The sequence below is a fragment of the Schistocerca piceifrons genome, chromosome 7 (assembly GCF_021461385.2).
Source record: "Schistocerca piceifrons isolate TAMUIC-IGC-003096 chromosome 7, iqSchPice1.1, whole genome shotgun sequence".
In the NCBI taxonomy this organism is placed as follows: Eukaryota; Metazoa; Arthropoda; class Insecta; order Orthoptera; family Acrididae; genus Schistocerca; species Schistocerca piceifrons.
The window spans coordinates 107,950,204-107,969,818 of NC_060144.1; the positions used below are offsets into that span (position 1 = coordinate 107,950,204).

Below are 19,615 nucleotides of genomic sequence, written 5' to 3' on the forward strand. Positions count from 1 at the left end.
AGTAGTGATGAAGAGTAGGCTGAAGTTCAAGACATTAGTCTGGAAGAATCAATCCTCAAAGAAGTGGGATACGGAAGTACTAAGGAATGACAAGATACGTTTGAAGTTCTCTAACGCTATAGATACAGCAATAAAGAATAGCGCAGTAGGCAGTACAGTTGAAGAGGAATGGACATCTCTAAAAAGGGACATCACAGAAGTTGGGAAGGAAAATATAGGTACAAAGAAGGTAGCTGCGAAGAAACCATGGGTAACAGAAGAAATACTTCAGTTGATTGATGAAAGGAGGACGTACAAACATGTTCCGGGAAAATCAGGAATACAGAAATACAAGTCGCTGAGAAATGAAATAAATAGGAAGTGCAGGGAAGCTAAGACGAAATGGCTGCAGGAAAAATGTGAAAACATCGAAAAAGATATGATTGTCGGAAGGACAGAATCAGCATACAGGAAAGTCAAAACAACCTTTGGTGGCATTAAAAGCAACGGTGGTAACATTAAGAGTTCAACGGGAATTCCACTGTTAAATGCAGAGGAGAGAGCAGATAGGTGGATAGAATACATTGAAAGTCTCTATGAGGGTGAAGATTTGTCAGATGTGATAGGAGAAGAAACAGGAGTCGATTTAGAAGAGATAGGGGATCCAGTTTTAGAATCGGAATTTAAAAGAGCTTTGGAGGACTTACGGTCAAATAAGGCTGAAGGGATAGATAACATTCCATCAGAATTTCTAAAATCATTGGGGGAAGTGGCGACAAAACGACTATTCACGTTAGTGTGTAGAATATATGAGTCTGGCGATGTACCGTCTGACTTTCGGAAAAGCATCATCCACACAATTCCGAAGACGGCAAGAGCTGACAAGTGCGAGAATTACCGCACAATCAGCTTGACAGCTCATGCATCGAAGCTGCTTACAAGAATAATACACAGAAGAATGGAAAAGAAAATTGAGAATGCGCTAGGTGACGATCAGTTTGGCTTTAGGAAAAGTAAAGGGACGAGAGAGGCAATTCTGACGTTACGGCTAATAATGGAAGCAAGGCTAAAGAAAAATCAAGAGACGTTCAAAGGATTTGTCTACCTGGAACAAGCGCTCTACAATATAAAACGGTGCAAGCTGTTCGAGATTCTGAAAAAAAGGTGGTGTAAGCTATAGGGAGAGACGGGTCATATACAATATGTACAACAACCAAGAGGGAATAATAAGAGTGGACGATCAAGAACGGAGTGCTCGTATTAAGAAGGGTGTAAGACAAGGCTGTAGCCTTTCGCCCCTACTCTTCAATCTGTACATCGAGGAAGCAATGATGGAAATAAAAGAAAGGTTTAGGAGTGGAATTAAAATACAAGGTGGACGGATATCAATGATACGATTCGCTGATGACATTGCTATCCTGAGTGAAAGTGAAGAAGAATTAAATGATCTGCTGAATGGAATGAACAGTCTAATGAGTACACAGTATGGTTTGAGAGTAAATCGGAGAAAGACGAAGGTAATGAGAAGTAGTAGAAATGAGAACAGCGAGAAACTTAATATCAGGATTGATGGTCACGAAGTCAATGAAGTTAAGGAATTCTGCCACCTAGGCAAAGTAAAAACTGGCTGGTATCCGTAAATGAATTAATGTCACGAAATACAGAACCGAAAAAGTCCGTACCACATACGTCCTTTTCTCTAAACTATTACATGGAAAATATGCAGAAATTTATTTGAAAGCAGACTAATATCTCTAATATATCTCTTCGTCTGAAAGTAAATCCAAAGGACACTGTATTAAAATACTGGAATATTGATAAAAGCAAAATTCAAAGAAATTACAACCGTAAACAGAAGGAATAGTATTTTTCAGTTAATATCTTGCAACGAAAAGGAAGATAAGTAATCTTTACTTAGACAGGTAAAGGAAATTTAAATTTTTTTGAAAAGTGATTAATTATAATGAAAAGTTATTCCTTTCAATTCTGAAAGGTTGAACTGACGACATAGTTTATCACGATAAAATTTGAACAGAGTCAAAGATACCGTTGCAGCAAGGCGCTATTTCTAGACAAGATAAACAATATTAAATTTTATCTTTGCCTTGTGAACGTATTCTCCAGTTTACGTAAAAATTTGTAACATTCACACTGATTGATTTGATATACAATTATTCTCTGAGACTTTTAAAGAGGCCAGTTACAAGAGGCAACAGGTATGTAAGACGTATTCATCTGTTATAGAGGAAAGCTGTCGATTCTGGGACCAACGTTACTGAGAAAGCGTTTTGTTGTGCTGCCAGAGTACACAGAGAAAGCTTCGCTATATGCTGCTGTAATTGATAAGGTAAATATATCATTCCTGCTCCCCGTAGACTCTCGCATTTAGCATTTTTATGGTGATTATGCTAGGTTTGGTGGTATTTATTTTTCGAAACTAGTGAACCCTGATAGCCATATGCGTTGTTGTAATTAATATGCAGGTTGCTACCACTGACAGCATTATACCACGAAAAGCACTCCGTCTTCAAGCCACAAGGGGCCCATCGGGACCATCTGACTGCCATGTCATACTCAGATGAGGACGCGAATAGGAGGGGCGTGTTGTCAACACGCCGCTCTTCCGGTCGTTATGATGGTTTTCTTTGACCGGACTATTCGGTCGAGTAGCTCCTCAACTGGAATCTCGAGGCTGAGTGCACCCCATACCACGAAAAGTGTCGATCCTTTTGCGCACTGTGATGTGAAGCGATCTGTAGCGTGATTTACAGCTTGAAAGCTGAATACCAAATGTTGCGTGACTTCTTTGTGTTAGCACAGAGGATTGCTTCAAGACACACAGATTGCGTCGTTGAGTGTAGGCAGAGTCTTGTCATTGCACCTTATTGTAATATTACGAAAGTGACCTATATTGTCCGACGTTGCTTTCCTCCAATGTATTACAGTGCTGTTAGAGCTCGTTCATACAGTGTATCTCCTAGTAGTTTGTGGCATCTAAAGGGCGGCGCAGTGCGAAGTTGGCGACCCTGTGGTCCAGCATTTGCTACTGATCAAACGTGCATTCTGAGTGGGTAGAAAGTGGTTAGAGGTTTGTCTTCCGGTGAGTCCATCACAAAATTGTCGATTCAGTATCTCCTGAATCGAGGTTTGTCTTGGAAAAACATCTGTCGAAAGCAGATTTGTGGTGTTACTGAGAACAATAACGCCCACTTTAAGCACGCTCTCAGACCTGAATTTACTACTGCTCTGGTTTCTTTCTCAGTAGTGTCAGTAATGTTAACAGAGGAAAGGAAGGAAGATTGGGTTTAGTGCCCCATCGGCATGGAGGTCATTAGGGACAAAGCATAACGTCGGATTGTGTCAAGGATGGGGAAGGAAATCGGCCGTGCCCTTTCAAAGTACGCACCCCAGCATTTGCCAAGAGCGATTTAGGTGTATCACGAAAAACCTACATCTGGATGGGCCGATGCGGGTTTGAACCATTGTCCTCTCGAATGAGAGTTATCACCACTGCACCACATCGCTCAGTACGTTAACAGTGATACGCACATGGACGGACAGTTCGACTGATACAAGTGACCGAGATGCACCTCGAGTGTGGGTACGCTGACTGCAATGGAAGACTGGCGCGGCGACGCTATGCCGAGCTGAACCCGCAGCGGCAGCAACCACCTTTCTTTGGTAGTTACATTGTCTGTGTTGATAGGGTGTCTGTATCATCACAATAAATGGTTCAAATGGCTCTGACCACTATGGGACTTAACATCTGAGGTCATCAGTACCCAAGAACTTAGAACTACTTAAACGTAAATAACCTAAGGACATCACACACATCCATGTCCGAGGCAGGATTCGAACCTGCAACCGTAGCGGTCGCGCGGTACCAGGCTGAAGCGCCTAGAACCGCTCGGTCACTGCCGCCGGCTATCATCACAATACAATGTCGTTCAGATATGCTTGCACGTCTGAAAGGATAGAGACTGTTACAAACGATTACAGTTGTGGTAAACATTTATGAGTAGATTCGCATTCTGAGATTATGCATTGAGTTCAGCTGTTTTTGACACACGAAAATTTGTGCCAGACCGGAACCCGAACCCGGATTTCCCGCTTATAGCGAGCGGACGCATTAACCAAATCGGCTAACCGAGCAGTCCTCCAGAACCTATTCAAACTTTCGTATTTCACGTAATTTCAACTTTTATGCTCGCAGAATTTTTGAATCCCACCCAGGGAGATAAATAGTATATAGTCATTTTATACCTTTGATGTATGGATACATCATTCATGGTTATAATGTTTGTGTTTAAAAAGTGTCTGTATCTCCATAACACAATACCCGCCAGACATTCATACATGTAGGCAGAAAGCTGAGATTTGAATCACCTGCCGCAAAGCTGAAAAAATGTACTGTAGGTGAACGAAGTAAAATATCGGAAGTAGTTTTTGGAAAACGTTGCACCTATAACACAAAAAGTGAAACATCATATATTTTGGATTCACATGTTTTTTCGATATGCAACGATTTCAGGGAAACTATTGGTTAAGAACTTTGATTATTCCGAACTGTTGATGAGGTGATTATATTTCAGTTATTGGTCATATTACTTAAGATTCATCAGAGTTGAGTAATTCATTGCCCGTTGTTCGGAGAATTCACAGGAATTGGCGGTTTGAACTTCTGTCATACATGTTTCTTTTTAAAGGTATGTGTATGTTAGCAGGCGTGAGACTTGAGACTGGACTACTACAACTCCTGAGGGATAGGGATAACGTATGAACAACAAAATAATGAAGAAATCAAACCAAAATTAAGAATCAGACCGATTATGGACGTAGTTTAACCACACGCAAATTACAGCCCGGTTTCTGCGTTGTCGAGGCACAGTTGCTCTCCCGAGTTCTGGTGACTGTTCACTATATGGCAAGGACATCGTTTGTACAACTTAATTTCCATTCATCATTATTGCCTGTACAAGTTTCTTTGGTGCTTTATCAGATTGTGTGGATTAACAACAGCAGAGGCCTTGTAGTGCTTGCTTGGGGAACACTTGATACACTTTCCGTTTCACTGGATAAGTTCCCGTCCGTGATTACAAACTGTAACCTTTCTGACAATAAATCAGAAATCGAATCGCCGAGCTGAGACAAGACTACGTTGGCATTGCATTTGCCTATAAGTCGATTGCGAGAAACGGACCCCATATTTGGCTGATCGATAAACCTTAAGACTCACTTTCTCTCAATATTGGTTTGTTTTATCAGCACTGACAATACAGAATTTTCATGTTTTCTGGTGGTCCTTAATTGTTTCTGAATTATTATTATTATTATGTGAAGTGGTTTTGTGAAATGCCCTCGCAAACATCGAACATTGGTCATACTGGTGTACACAGGACATCAAGGTAAAACTCTAGGGCGACACATATGTAATAATAAGATCCCAGAAACACCCTACTGAGGAAGCTTCTCAAATAAAACGAAGCCAAACGTGCATGGCAACAACGCCTTTTATTTAGATGTACAGCAGACCATGTCTCCAAGAAGATAGCAAAAAAGAAATACTGAAAATACTCTTTATTAAATGCCCGTTGGTAAAATCATTGACGCAAATGAAACTTTGCATAACAACTGTGATCTTCGTGTTCATATACGAAAGTATCAGATATTGTTTTGGTCCTGCATAGAGGACGGTGATATAGTTTAAAAGCAGTGCTTTTATTGCAATCTCTGCTGCAACTGCGAGAGGCACTAAATGAAAACAGCCGTGGCGTAGCGCCAGTTTTTTAATCTTTCCGTAATAACTGTGCCAAAATTACTCTTTGCACTCTGAGCACTGCTGCCCGCCATATTAAGCGCTGCTTGCCTGACAGAAACACTCTATTTTTAATCTGTTATTGCCACGACAGTTTTTTTAATTAATTAACCAAGTGGTGGAATTAGGTAGGTCGAGATTATTTCTGCTCAAAATAACGAACTCGAATCTACATAAAACCCCTGCTCTGCAGTTCTGAGAAGTCTGTGTTTAAAAAAAAAAGGTGGAAATAATTAAACGCCACTGCGCTGTTTTGGCGGTGATATGGCGGAGCAAGTAAACAACCGCTTTAGTGGTTCTGTGGTTGAAATTGATGCGGATGCTCTGCACAATTGAAAGCCGCATCCTACGATAAATCAGTTTTGGCTTTTGCTGTTACACTTTTAATCAAATTTGTTTGAATTTCCACAAACGCAGTTCGCACTCTGTTCCAACAAAATCGTCAATTGCGGTAACTATTCAGTTGTACACAATGGTAAGGACAGAGTGAAACAGATACTTGTAAATATGTAGTGGAATGGGATCTGCAGAGCGAGGCAGAAGAGACCTGTGGTGGTATTTAGGAATAGTAAAATATAACATAGTACGGAAACGAGAAGACACACATTTTCAGCGAGCCCTGTAGAGAACTTTAGATTATGCAGAGATATTTCTCTTACTCAGAGGCAGCATTACAGTTGCTAGTGTTTCACCTCTCCTCCAAGGATTGCATTTGGAAAACATGCTTTCGTCTTTCGCCTCCCCTACTCAGTACATATTCCCTTCAAAAGAGACGGGAAATACACGAAATAAGTGAAAATAAGGTCTTTTAGAATTTGTCTGTGAAGTACAGTCTTCGTATTCCTTGCAGCTTCTTTTATCTACGTTTCCACTATTAATCAGTTGGGTCTACGTTAACACAATGTTTATGCCTTCAATATGCCAATTAGTTGCTAGTGACCTCATTGAGGAAGAGGAAGTTTGGAAATCGAGTAATAATTTACTTCTGGCGTCATATAAGTTCGCTAACTTCGACACTGGCACAAAACTGTCGCTAGTAACATACTGATCCTTTTGATAGTCTTTTCCGTAAACTTGAGGTGGCCAACTTCTTCATAGAAAAATTCGAAGCACAGGCACTGGACTTGGCGACTTGCAAACCTAAGGTGTGGTATAAATACGCCGATGATACTTTCGTTGTGTGGAGCCATGGTGAAGAACAGCTCGGTGACTTCCTAAGACACTTGCACAGCCTCCATGCCAACATAAAATTTACCATGGAAGTAGAAAGGAACAAAAAACCGCCATTTCTAGATGTGCTGGTCACAAGCGATGGTGAAAACCTTGGACACGGCGTGTATCGAAAACCAACACACGCGGACCGATACCTGCACAAACCATCAAACCACTACCCGAGCGCCGGCAGCGGTGGTCTAGCGGTTCTAGGCGCGCAGTCCGGAACCGCGCGACTGCTACGGTCGCAGGTTCGAATCCTGCCTCGGGCATGGATGTGTGTGATGTCCTTAGGTTAGTTAGGTTTAAGTAGTTCTAAGTTCTAGGGGACTGATGACCACAGTAGTTAAGTCCCATAGTGCTCAGAGCCACTACCCGAGCCATGATTAATACGCTCGTAACGCGAGCAGGACGAATATGTGAGCCGCAGCACCTCAGACGCGAAGTGCAACACCTGGAAAGTGTTCTGAGGAGCTATGGGTACTCCACAAGTTATATTAGAAGTGTAACACAGCCAAACACTCGGCGAAGTAAAGAATCAGAAAAAGAAATGTCGGGTACGGCCTTTCTGCCATGCATTCCGAGTGACGGACAGAATCGGCCGTCTATTGCGCAAACATGGCGTAAAGACGATTTTCAAACCGACAAGGAAGATCAAAGAGTGTATTAGATTGGCGAATGAAGAAAGGGACCCACTTGCAATTTCGGGAATATACCGTATACCATGCACATGCGGAAAAGTTTATGTCTGAATGACTGGACAATCAATCAACACCAGGATCAAAAAACATTGCAGGCTGGGGCAGGTGGATAAATCTGCCGTGGCAGAGCACGCACTGTGTGAGACCGAATACGTAATAGAATTCGCCGACACGGAAGTTCTGGAAGGAGTAGAAGAAAAGGTTACAGGGGAATATGGGCGTAGGACAAGGAATGAAAGAGGGGAAAGACTAATTGAGTTCTGTAACAAGTTTCAGCTAGTAATAGCGAATACCCTGTTCAAGAATCACAAGAGGTGGAGGTATACTTGGAAAAGGCCGGGAGATACGGGAAGATTTCAATTAGATTACATCATGGTCAGACAGAGATTCCGAAATCAGATACTGGATTGTAAGGCGTACCCAGGAGCAGATATAGACTCAGATCACAATATAGTAGTGATGAAGAGTAGACTGAAGTTCAAGACATTAGTCAGGAAGAATCAATACGCAAAGAAGTGGGATACGGAAGTTCAGAGAAGCTGTAGAAATACAAAAACACGCGAACAGTTTGAACAAGAAAGAGGAAAGCCTTAAGGTAAACGGATCCTGGCTTCCCGTACTGCAACGAACGACCGTCGCAGGTAGCAAGAGGAGAACCGCACCGGAAATGACCGCGGAGAAGCCCTCGGACGTTGGCGCGCCAGGTACATATAGTCTGCGGCCGCGAGCTCGGCTCCAGTTCACAACCGGCAGTGGAGGGTGAAGCTTTGACAGTGCTAGCCACTCGTAATGACGAAACGTCAGTAAAATCATTAGATGAACGTCGGTCGAAGAACCCGATACAGAAGCCAATAGGCAGTTTGTCAAACTTGGGTTTAATCGCAAATGAGTAACAGTGATCGTAGTCACAAAAGAAGTGAATTCCCAGAAATTACGTTTACTGTCGTCTATTGCTGAATGCCGCGCATGATTAGCCGAGCGGTCTACGACGCTGCAGTCATGGACAGTGGGGCTGGTCCCGGCGGAGGTTCGAGTCCTCCCTCGGGCATGGGTGTGTGTGTTCGTCCTTAGGATAATTTCGGTTAAGTTGTGTAAGCTTAGGGACTGATGACCTTAGCAGTTAAGTCCCATAAGATTTCACGCACACCCACAAACACACACACACATTATTGCTGAATTTGAGAATTTACTTAGAGGCTACAACAAGAATAACCGTTCATATAAAGCTTATAGAAGACTATTAAAGTTGGAGTAGCTTGTCCTGTCAGTTGTTCCATTCAGGCTAGTGAGTGTATACAGAGGACGGCCAACAACCAGTTTGAAATCGATGATCGCTTCTGCAGGTTGGCCTCATTCGTCCTGATTGTAATGTACACTGCTGTGTAAATTTTTTTTTTTTTTTTTAGTCATCAGTCTACTGACTGGTTTGATGCGGACCGCCACGAATTCCTTTCCTGTGCTAACCTCTTCATCTCAGAGTAGCACTTGCAACTTACGTCCTCAATTATTTGCTTGACGTATTCCAATATCTGTCTTCCTCTACAGTTTTTGCCCTCTACAGCTCCCTCTAGTACCATGGAAGCATTCCCTCATGTCTTAGCAGATGTCTTATCATCCTGTCCCTTCTCCTTATCAGTGTTTTCCACATATTCCTTTCCTCTCCGATTCTGCGTAGAACCTCCTCATTCCTTACCTTATCAGTCCACCTAATTTTCAACATTCGTCTATAGCACCATATCTCAAATGCTTCGATTCTCTTCTGTTCCGGTTTTCCCACAGTCCATGTTTCACTACCATACAATGCTGTACTCCAGACGTACATCCTCAGAAATTTCTTCCTCAAATTAAGGCCGTTATTTGATATTAGTAGACTTCTCTTGGCCAGAAATGCCTTTTTTGCCATAGCGAGTCTGCTTTTGATGTCCTCCTTGCTCCGTCCGTCATTGGTTATTTTACTGCCTAGGTAGCAGAATTCCTTAACTTCATTGACTTCGTGACCATCAATCCTGATGTTAAGTTTCTCGCTTTTCTCATTTCTGCTACTTCTCATTACCTTCGTCATTCTCCGATTTACTCTCAAACCGTACTGTGTACTCATTAGACTGTTCATTCCATTCAGCAGATCATTTAATTCTTCTTCACTTTCACTCAGGATAGCAATGTCATCAGCGAATCGTATCATTGATATCCTTTCACCTTGTATTTTAATTCCACTCCTGAACCTTTCTTTTATTTCCATCATTGCTTCCTCGATGTACAGATTGAAGAGTAGGGGCGAAAGGCTACAGCCTTGTCTTACACACTTCTTAATACGAGCACTTCGTTCTTGATTGTCCACTCTTATTATTCCCTCTTGGTTGTTGTACATATTGTATATGACCCGTCTCTCCCTATAGCTTACCCCTACTTTTTTCAGAATCTCGAACAGCTTGCACCATTTTATATTGTCGAACGCTTTTTCCGGGTCGACAAATCCTATGAATGTCTCTTGATTTTTCTTTAGCCTTGCTTCCATTAGCCGTAACGTCAGAATTACCTCTCTCGTCCCTTTACTTTTCCTAAAGCCAAACTGATCGTCACCTAGCGCATTCTCAATTTTCTTTTCCATTCTTCTGTATATTATTCTTGTAAGCAGCTTCGATGCATGAGCTGTTAAGCTGATTGTGCGATAATTCTCGCACTTGTCAGCTCTTGCCGTCTTCGGAATTGTGTGGATGATGCTTTTCCGAAAGTCAGACGGTACATCGCCAGACTCATATATTCTACACACTAACGTGAATAGTCGTTTTGTTGCCACTTCCCCCAATGATTTTAGAAATTCTGATGGAATGTTATCTATCCCTTCAGCCTTATTTGACCGTAAGTCCTCCAAAGCTGTTTTAAATTCCGATTCTAATACTGGATCCCCTATGTCTTCTAAATCGATTCCTGTTTCTTCTTCTATCACATCAGACAAATCTTCACCCTCATAGAGGCTTTCAATGTATTCTTTCCACATATCTGCTCTCTCCTCTGCATTTAACAGTGGAATTCCCGTTGCACTCTTAATGTTACCACCGTTGCTTTTAATGTCACCAAAGGTTGTTTTGACTTTCCTGTATGCTGAGTCTGTCCTTCCGACAATCATATCTTTTTCGATGTCTTCACATTTTTCCTGCAGCCATTTCGTTTTAGCTTCCCTGCACTTCCTATTTATTTGATTCCTCAGCGACTTGTATTTCTGTATTCCTGATTTTCCCGGAACATGTTTGTACTTCCTCCTTTCATCAATCAACTGAAGTATTTCTTCTGTTACCCATGGTTTCTTCGCAGCTACCTTCTTTGTACCTATGTTTTCCTTCCCAACTTCTGTGATGGCCCTTTTTAGAGATGTCCATTCCTCTTCAACTGTATTGCCTACTGCGCTATTCCTTATTGCTGTATCTATAGCGTTAGAGAACTTCAAACGTATCTCGTCATTCCTTAGTACTTCCGTATCCCACTTCTTTGCGTATTGATTCTTCCTGACTAATGTCTTGAACTTCAGTCTACTCTTCATCACTACTATATTGTGATCTGAGTCTATATCTGCTCCTGGGTACGCCTTACAATCCAGTATCTGGTTTCGGAATCTCTGTCTGACCATGATGTAATCTAATTGAAATCTTCCCGTATCTCCCGGCCTTTTCCAAGTATACCTCCACCTCTTGTGATTCTTGAACAGGGTATTCGCTATTACTAGCTGAAACTTGTTACAGAACTCAATTAGTCTTTCCCCTCTTTCATTCCTTGTCCTACGCCCATATTCCCCTGTAACCTTTTCTTCTACTCCTTCCCCTGCAACTGCATTCCAGTCACCCATGACTATTAGATTTTAGTCCCCCTTTACATACTGCATTACCCTTTCAATATCCTCATACACTTTCTCTATCTGTTCATCTTCAGCTTGCGACGTCGGCATGTATACCTGAACTATCGTTGTCGGTGTTGGTCTGCTGTCGATTCTGATTAGAACAACCCGGTCACTGAACTGTTCACAGTAACACACCCTCTGCCCTACCTTCCTATTAATAACAGGTGTAGACCTGTTATACTATTTTCTGCTGCTGTTGATATTACCCGATACTCATCTGACCAGAAATCCTTGTCTTCCTTCCACTTCACTTCACTTCACTGACCCCTACTATATCTAGATTGAGTCTTTGCATTTCCCTCTTCAGATTTTCTAGTTTCCCTACCACGTTCAAACTTCTGACATTCCACGCCCCGACTTGTAGAACGTTATCCTTTCGTTGATTATTCAATCTTTTTCTCATGGTAACCTCCCCCTTCGCAGTCCCCTCCCGGAGATCCGAATGGGGGACTATTCCGGAATCTTTTGCCAATGAAGAGATCATCATGACACTTCTCCAATTACAGGCAACATGTCCTGTGGATACACGTTACGTGTCTTTAATGCAGTGGTTTCCATTGCCTTCTGCATCCTCATGTCGTTGATCATTGCTGATTCTTCCGCCTTTAGGGGCAATTTCCCACACCTAGGGCAAGAGAGTGCCCTGAACCTCTATCCGCTCCTCCGCCTTCTTTGACAATGCCGTTGACTGAATGAGGCTGACTTCTTATGCCGGAAGTCTTCTGCCGCCAATGCTGATTATTTATCAAAGTTTAGGCAGTGGCGGGGATCGAACCCGGGACCGAAGACGCTTTGATTATGAATCAAAGACGGTACCCCTAGACCACGGGTATCCCTTCAAAACTTAAGGACGAAATTAACTTTCGAATGATGTGTCACTGTGAAGTAACTTAACAGTATGAAAGTTGGACCCTACATAGAACGAACTGCTACATTAAATTGCAGTACAATACAGTACGGAAGGCAACTGGACTTTACAAAAGGTGGGACATGGCTCTTAATAGCGTTTATAGTCACCAAGGACGGCAGTGCATACTGAGAAACGTGCTCCCATGCTGGCTAAAAGTGTGCTAAGGATATTTTATGGTAGGGCATTCAATTCCTCCACCAGCGCGTTTGACAGCTCGTCGATGGTTGTCGGTCACATCCCGGAATAGCTTCTCTTTTTTGGAGCTCTATAACCTACGCAATTCAATGTGGTCGGGCAATATCATCCGTAAAAATGAAGCCAAGGCCGAAAGCACATCTGAAAAGACGGCACAAGAACACAGGGTCACAATAACGTTGACACCCGGTATGTGTATTGTTTTCAAAGATTTGGAGGGCAGTACGCCCATGCAACGATTAAGTCTCCCGACAACACAGCACCTGGGCCATCAAAAGGATCACGATCGACAGTGTTCCTGTGTGAATTATGCGTTCGCAACCCTTGCCATATCAGGGTACATAATGCGCCCAACAGCACTGTCACACTTGATCCTCTTGGTGGTCCAGGTGTTACAGTGTTGGGAGACGACGTACTGACCTACCAACACGATACACCCACACCAACCCGATACACCCTCTTAAGAGAGCATATCCCGCTATTTCTAATGCCCAAAGGACCATCATTAATGTAATTATTGTCTTTGAATAAATGTATCATTTCTGTTCGCCTCATTCCGTATTTTTCAGTTACTTCCTGCACTACACTGTTGCAGTTCGTTCTGCGTATCATCCAAATTCCATCAAACTATGTTACATGGCAAATACACACCACGAGAAAGTGCAAGTCTAGCTTGCCAACACCATTACATACCTGCGTTTATTACTGTCTTACACTCTGAGTAGCCGGCCGCGGTGGTCGAGCGGTTCTAGGCGCTTCAGTCTGGAACCACGAGGCTGCTACGGTCGCAGGTTCGAATCCTGCTTTGGGAATGGATGTGTGTGATGTCCTTAGGTTCATTAGGTTTAAGTAGTTCTATGTCTAGGGGACTGATGACCTCAGATGTTAAACCCCATAGTGCTCAGAGCCATTTGAACTATTTTTTTACGCTCTGAGTATGCTTTGTATTAGATTAAATTTTGAACAGTAAACACTTTTATCATGTATTTGTGCCTTAACCGGTAGCAACCTGAAACTATTATGTGGTTCACTGTAGCGTCCATTGAAATCAACCTGAACGCTGACACGTTCACATTGTGAGCGGCTTTCCTGACCTCTTCAGTTAACGAGTTAGTAGTCCGGTACGTAGTGTTGCGTGTAGACGTTTGGTTAGTTTGAGTTTTAATTTCCTATTATTTAACTATCTTTCTTTATAAGCAGATCACCTGATGATGGCTTCTTTAGAAGTCGAAAACAGTCATGGTACGTTTTTGTGACTCGAGGCTGTAAAGTACACTGCTTGAAAAAGACATGAAGCACGCAAAGGACGTGGTCGGCTATCAATGTAACTTTTGTTGTTCGCGTTCAGCGTTTATACCAGGCTAGGTAGGATGTATGACCGGCTTGAAAAGACTCAGATACGGAAAGATGGCTGTGGAAGCTGTGTGGACGACGAGAAGCGACTGTAATTTATATTAACTTTGCCTCAGCGAGTTCTGTACCTTAACACACAGGTGGAATGAATGTCTTTGCAGCCTGGCAACCAAGTTTGTTACGATGTGCCGTTGGCGATCGTACTGTGGAGACTTATTTAAAGGATGCTGCCTTCCATGTCCATAGATGTGGTATGAGGCAACAAGTAGGGTGAGAGGTAGCATGAGCCCCCTCTCATATTTCTATCTTACTCTGAGTAATTCGATTTTCCTCTCTAATTGCATGCAGTGAAAAGTTGCTATTCCTTCACACGCGGACTTCCCACGCAGCGTCCCTCGTCACCCGGGTGGTCTGGTGACAGGCGAGTTCCGCTGAGCTTGAGAGGGTTAAGCCGACGGGTGTGAGAGAGTCGGGTGGATGCTTTCCAGAAGCTGACATTGTCATAAGAGCGGAGCGACACGCCCAGTTGTGCTGGAAGGGGCGGCTGGGCTAGAGATTCCGTTACTCCGCAGAAACTTAGTGAAATCCGTTTCTGGCGGGCTACCAGCGAGGCGTGGGAATGACTTGTGTTCCCAGGCAGTCTTGGCAGGCAAATTCCCGCGTTTTCTGCAAAATCGTAACTGTGATTGGCTTGCTGAGGGCATAGCTCCGTGACGTAGCAAAATCGGTGCAGAAATTGGCGCCAAGAATCTCCATTGGTGGAATGGTAGTGCTTCGGCAATAGAGTGGAATTTTCCGGTGGTTTTTGAGTTGCTGATTGGAACGTTTAACCACGGCCACTGTTGTGGGGGCGGGAATGTTCTGTGTTCGGCTTGTACGGGTGCTCTTGAGAGGTCGGCTCTCGCCTTTCGGTCGGAGTAGGTTTACAAGACTGAGCTCTCGCTGCTCTGGACAGCCTGCCTTCCGTTGGCTGTCTAATATACTTTTATTTAATTGTAACTGTTTGATGAAGTTGCTGAAGTTTCGACTTCAACGTAACTTTCCGAGTACAGTTGGCAATTGAGCGTTCTGTGTACAAGCGGCCTATGTTGTCTGTCTTGAGCAGTTTTTGCTTAAGTTGACTGTATCGGAGTTACTGTGTGACTTCGCTTGTTAAAATCAATCACTGTACCGTCAGTGATTGTGTGGCGAGCCTTCTTCGTCTCCCTCAAAGGCACATTTGCATTGCTAGGAAGTCCTTAGTGTTTCGGGCTATACTCCCGACATTATTATCACCATGATGGGACGTCGAAACAACCAGCCATCGCCTCCGGTACGCCAGATCGTGTTCTTGCAGTTAAGGAGACAGCTTGGTAATGTATGTCCGCAGCACTGGCAGATTAGGGCATTTTACTAGGTGATAATCAGAGCTCAGCAGAGCGCGCCTGTTCGTCTTTTCTAACTTTGCTCTGTGTTGGGTGTTCATTGTCTGAGTTCTCCCTACTGTAGCAGCAATTAAAGTTGGGTTGGCTGGGTGTTTCTCTTAAGATTTGAGCTGCAAGGATTTGGTTCCACATACCACTTGATCATAAATGTCACAATCTAGTTTAGGGACAACTTCACCTTCACAGCATTTATTTTAGTATCCAATTTGAGCCAATTTGATTTATTGCAAATGTTTCATGTGTTTTGTTTATTATTTTGATTTTAGTCATAATAAATCATGTTGTTATTTTGGACAGAACTTTCATTCTGTTAATCGGTAGAGCAACCCTTTCATTTCTCACTACGTTAGTGAAACTTTCCTTTATTTAACTTATTTATCAAATTAAATTATTACAGGTGCCAAACTCTTTTCTACTCCACTTGCAGGGTCGATTACAGTCAGTTCGTGTTTCTTTTTAATCCATGTGCAACAGCAAAAGTCGGAGTTCGAATAGGGGGGGGGGGGATGCTTACAGCATCAATTATATATGAAGATTCTAGAAGAATTTAGTGTTAAATACTCTCCTAGCCCCGGCACCTCGCAAGAGTACCACAGATTTTTTATTTGCTGCGATCGCTAACATTTGCGCGACGTACTTAACGCACATTATCCATTTCGCGAGCTGTTACGTGGAGGAGAAATTCATGGTTAGCGAAACTTCGTCTATGTTGATATTTCATTTCACAATTATCCTGCATGCGTTCAGGAAGCAGTTACAACCGTCTTCACCTTTCTAAATTCACATAATGTAGGGATGATGTCTTTTCAAAATTGTTTAATGCATCAGTACAGTTTTCTGTTTTATACTTTTGTCTATGTGATTGTTAGCAACAATGTATAGAAGGGGCATGGAGTATTCATTCGAATGTAACGGAAAATCTTTAACTGCGTGTGTTCTGAGCTATAACACAAATTTAGGTAGAAACAGGTTTTTGATTTTGTCAACCCAGAACTTTAGTGCTTTCGCTTCATGGTTGAAAGCTTGCTGAGCTTGATACTTCTGAACAGACATTGCACAGTCACGTGTTCACTACCTTAAATCTTTATGCACTCACTGAACTCAGTGTCACTAATTTAGTAGGCATTTGCTTCCAGTTTAGTACACAGAAGAGCGATTCTTTTCCGGTCAAATTCGAGCAAAGTGATATTTTACACAGGTACTACGCAAAACAGAGCACATCTTCCATTCCACAGATGATATTAAAATTTCAGGTCCATGATGAACAGTTCTTTGATATCCTCAGGCAGCAGTGATCATTCACTTATTTCTGTATACGTCCGAAGTTGTATCCACAAATGCACGTGAACTTAGCAGACGACAGTTAACCTCACATATTCTTGATCGTTGAAGGGTAAGCTGCTGGTAGCGTGTTTTGCGGATAGTTATCCTCATCCTCAAAATACTAAAAGGCAGGGAACAGACTGAAAATTACTGTTTACAGATCAACGCAATAAATTTTCAAAAATTAGACAAACAGTGTGTTGTATAGTATTAGTCTCAGTTAATTTCAGGAAGAAATTTCTGAGAATGTACGCACAGCATTGTATGATACTGAAACATGGACTGTGGGTATAAAAGGGCAGTGCATTGCCGGAACTGTCATTTTTAATTAGCTGATTCGTATGAAAGAATTTTCGACGTGAATATGGCCGCACGACGAAAATTAACAGACTTTGAACGTGGAGTGGTAGTTTGGGGTATAAGCATGGGACATTCCATCCACGCCATTCGTTAGGTAATTCTGTGTTCTGAGATCCACAATACCAAGAGTGTGTCAAGAGTACCAAATTCCTCATGCATTACCTCTCACCACGGACAACACAGCGGCCGACGGCCTTCACTTAACGACCGAAAGCAGCGGCGTTTGCGTAGAGTTGTCAGAGGTAACAGAAATCAACGCTGTGCGAAATAAGCGCAGAAATCAAAGTGGGCCATGCGACGAAAGTATCCGTTAGGATAGTGGGGGGAAATATGGCGTTAATGGGCTATAGTAGGAGGCGACCGACGTGAATGCCCTTGCTAACAGCATGGCATCTCCTGCAGCGCCTCTCCTGGGCTCATGATAATATTGGTTGGACCCTAAACGACTGGAAAATTTTGGCATGGTCAGAAGAGCCCTGATTTCAGTTGGAAAGGGCAGATGGTAGGGATCAAGTAGGGAGCGGACCTCACGAAGCTGTGGAATCAAGTTGTCAACAAGGCACTCTGAAAGCTGGCGGCGGCTCCGCAACGGTGGTGGCTGTGTTTAAGTGAAATGGACTGGATCCTCTGGTCCAGCTGAACAGATCACTGGCTTGGAGACCATTGGCAGCTATTCATGGACTTCATGTTCTCAAACACCAAGAGAATATTTATGGATGACAATGCTCCATGTCTCCACGACACAATGGTTAGCGAGTGATTTGAAGGATACTCTGAATACACCACTGGCCATTAAAATTGCTACACCACGAAGATGACGTGCGACAGTCGCGAAATTTAACCGACAGGAGGAAGATGCTCAGATATGCAAATGATTAGCTTTTCAGAGCATTCACACAAGGTTGGCGCCGGTGGCAACACTTACAACGTGCTGACATGAGGAAAGTTTCCAACCGATTTCTCATACACAAACAACAGTTGACCGGCGTTGCCTGGTGAAACGTTGTTGTGATGCCTTGTGTAAGGAGGAGAAATGCGGAGCATCATGTTTCCGACTTTGACAAAGGTCGGATTGTAGCCTGTCGCAGTTGCGGTTTATCGTATCGCGACATTGCTGCTCGCGTTGGTCGAGATCCAATGACTGTTAGCAGAATATGGAATCGGTGGGTTCAGGAGGGTAATACGGAACGCCGTGCTGGATCCCAACGGCCTCGTGTCACTAGCAATCGAGATGACAGGCATCTTATCCGCATGGCTGTAACGGATCGTGCAGCCACGTCTCGATCCCTGTGTCAACAGATGGCGACGTTTGCAAGACAACAACCATCTGCACGAACAGTTCGACGACGTTTGCAGCAGCATGGACTATCAGCTCGGACACCATGGCTGCAATTATCCTTGACGATGAGTCACAGACATGAGGCCTGCGATGGTATACTCACCGACGAACCTGGGTGCGCGAATGGCAAAACTTATTTTTTTCAGATGAATCAGGTTTTGATTACAGCATCATGATGGTCGCATCTCTGTTTGGCGACATCGCGGTGAACGCACATTGGAAGCGTGTATTCGTCATCGCCATACTGGCATATCACCCGGCGTGTTGATATGGGGTGCCATTGGTTACACGTCTCGGTCACCTCTTCTTCGCATTGACGGCACTTTGAACAGTGGACGTTACATTTCAGATGTGTTACGAACCGTGGCTCTACCCTTCATTCGACCCCTGCAAAACCCTACATTTCAGCAGGATAATGCACGACCGCATGTTGCAGGTCGTGTACGGGCCTTTCTGGATACAGAAAATGTTCTACTGCTGCCCTGGCCAGCACATTCTCTAGATCTCTCACCAATTGAAAACGTCTGGTCAATGGTGGCCGAGCAACTGGCTCGTCACAATACGCCAGTCACTACTGTTTGTGAACTGTTGTATCGTGTTGAAGCTGCATGGGCAACTGTACCTGTACACGCCATCCAAGCTCTGTTTGACTCAATGCCCAGGTGTAACAAGGCCGTTATTACGGCCAGAGGTGGTTCTTCTGGGTACTGATTTCTCAGGATCTATGCACCCAAATTGCGTGAAAATGTAATGACATGTCAGTTCTAATATAATATATTTGTCCAATGAATACCCGTTTATCATCTGCATTTCTTCTTGTAGTAGCAATTTTTATGGCCAGTAGTGTAGTCGGAGCGAATGGCTTGACCACCCAGTTGGTGCAACACGAATCTCGTGGAATATTTATGGGATGTACTCATCAAATCTGTTCGTGCACAAAATCATGTACCGGTAACACTTTTGCAATGACGAACAGCTATAGCGGCAGCATGGCTCAGTACTTCTGCAGGGGGTTTCCAACGACTTGTGGAGTCCACAGCACGTCGAGCTGCAGCACTACACCGAGTAGCAGGAAATCTGACACAATATTAGGAGGTACCTCATGACTTTTG

The 19,615-nt window shown here is 43.3% G+C and overlaps 1 protein-coding gene across 1 annotated transcript in view; it reads right to left on the reverse strand.

Annotated features, from left to right (window-relative positions):
* Positions 1-19,615, reverse strand: part of LOC124805488 (semaphorin-2A-like) — a 491,457-nt gene that overhangs the window by 219,554 nt on the left and 252,288 nt on the right. The window lies entirely within an intron of this gene.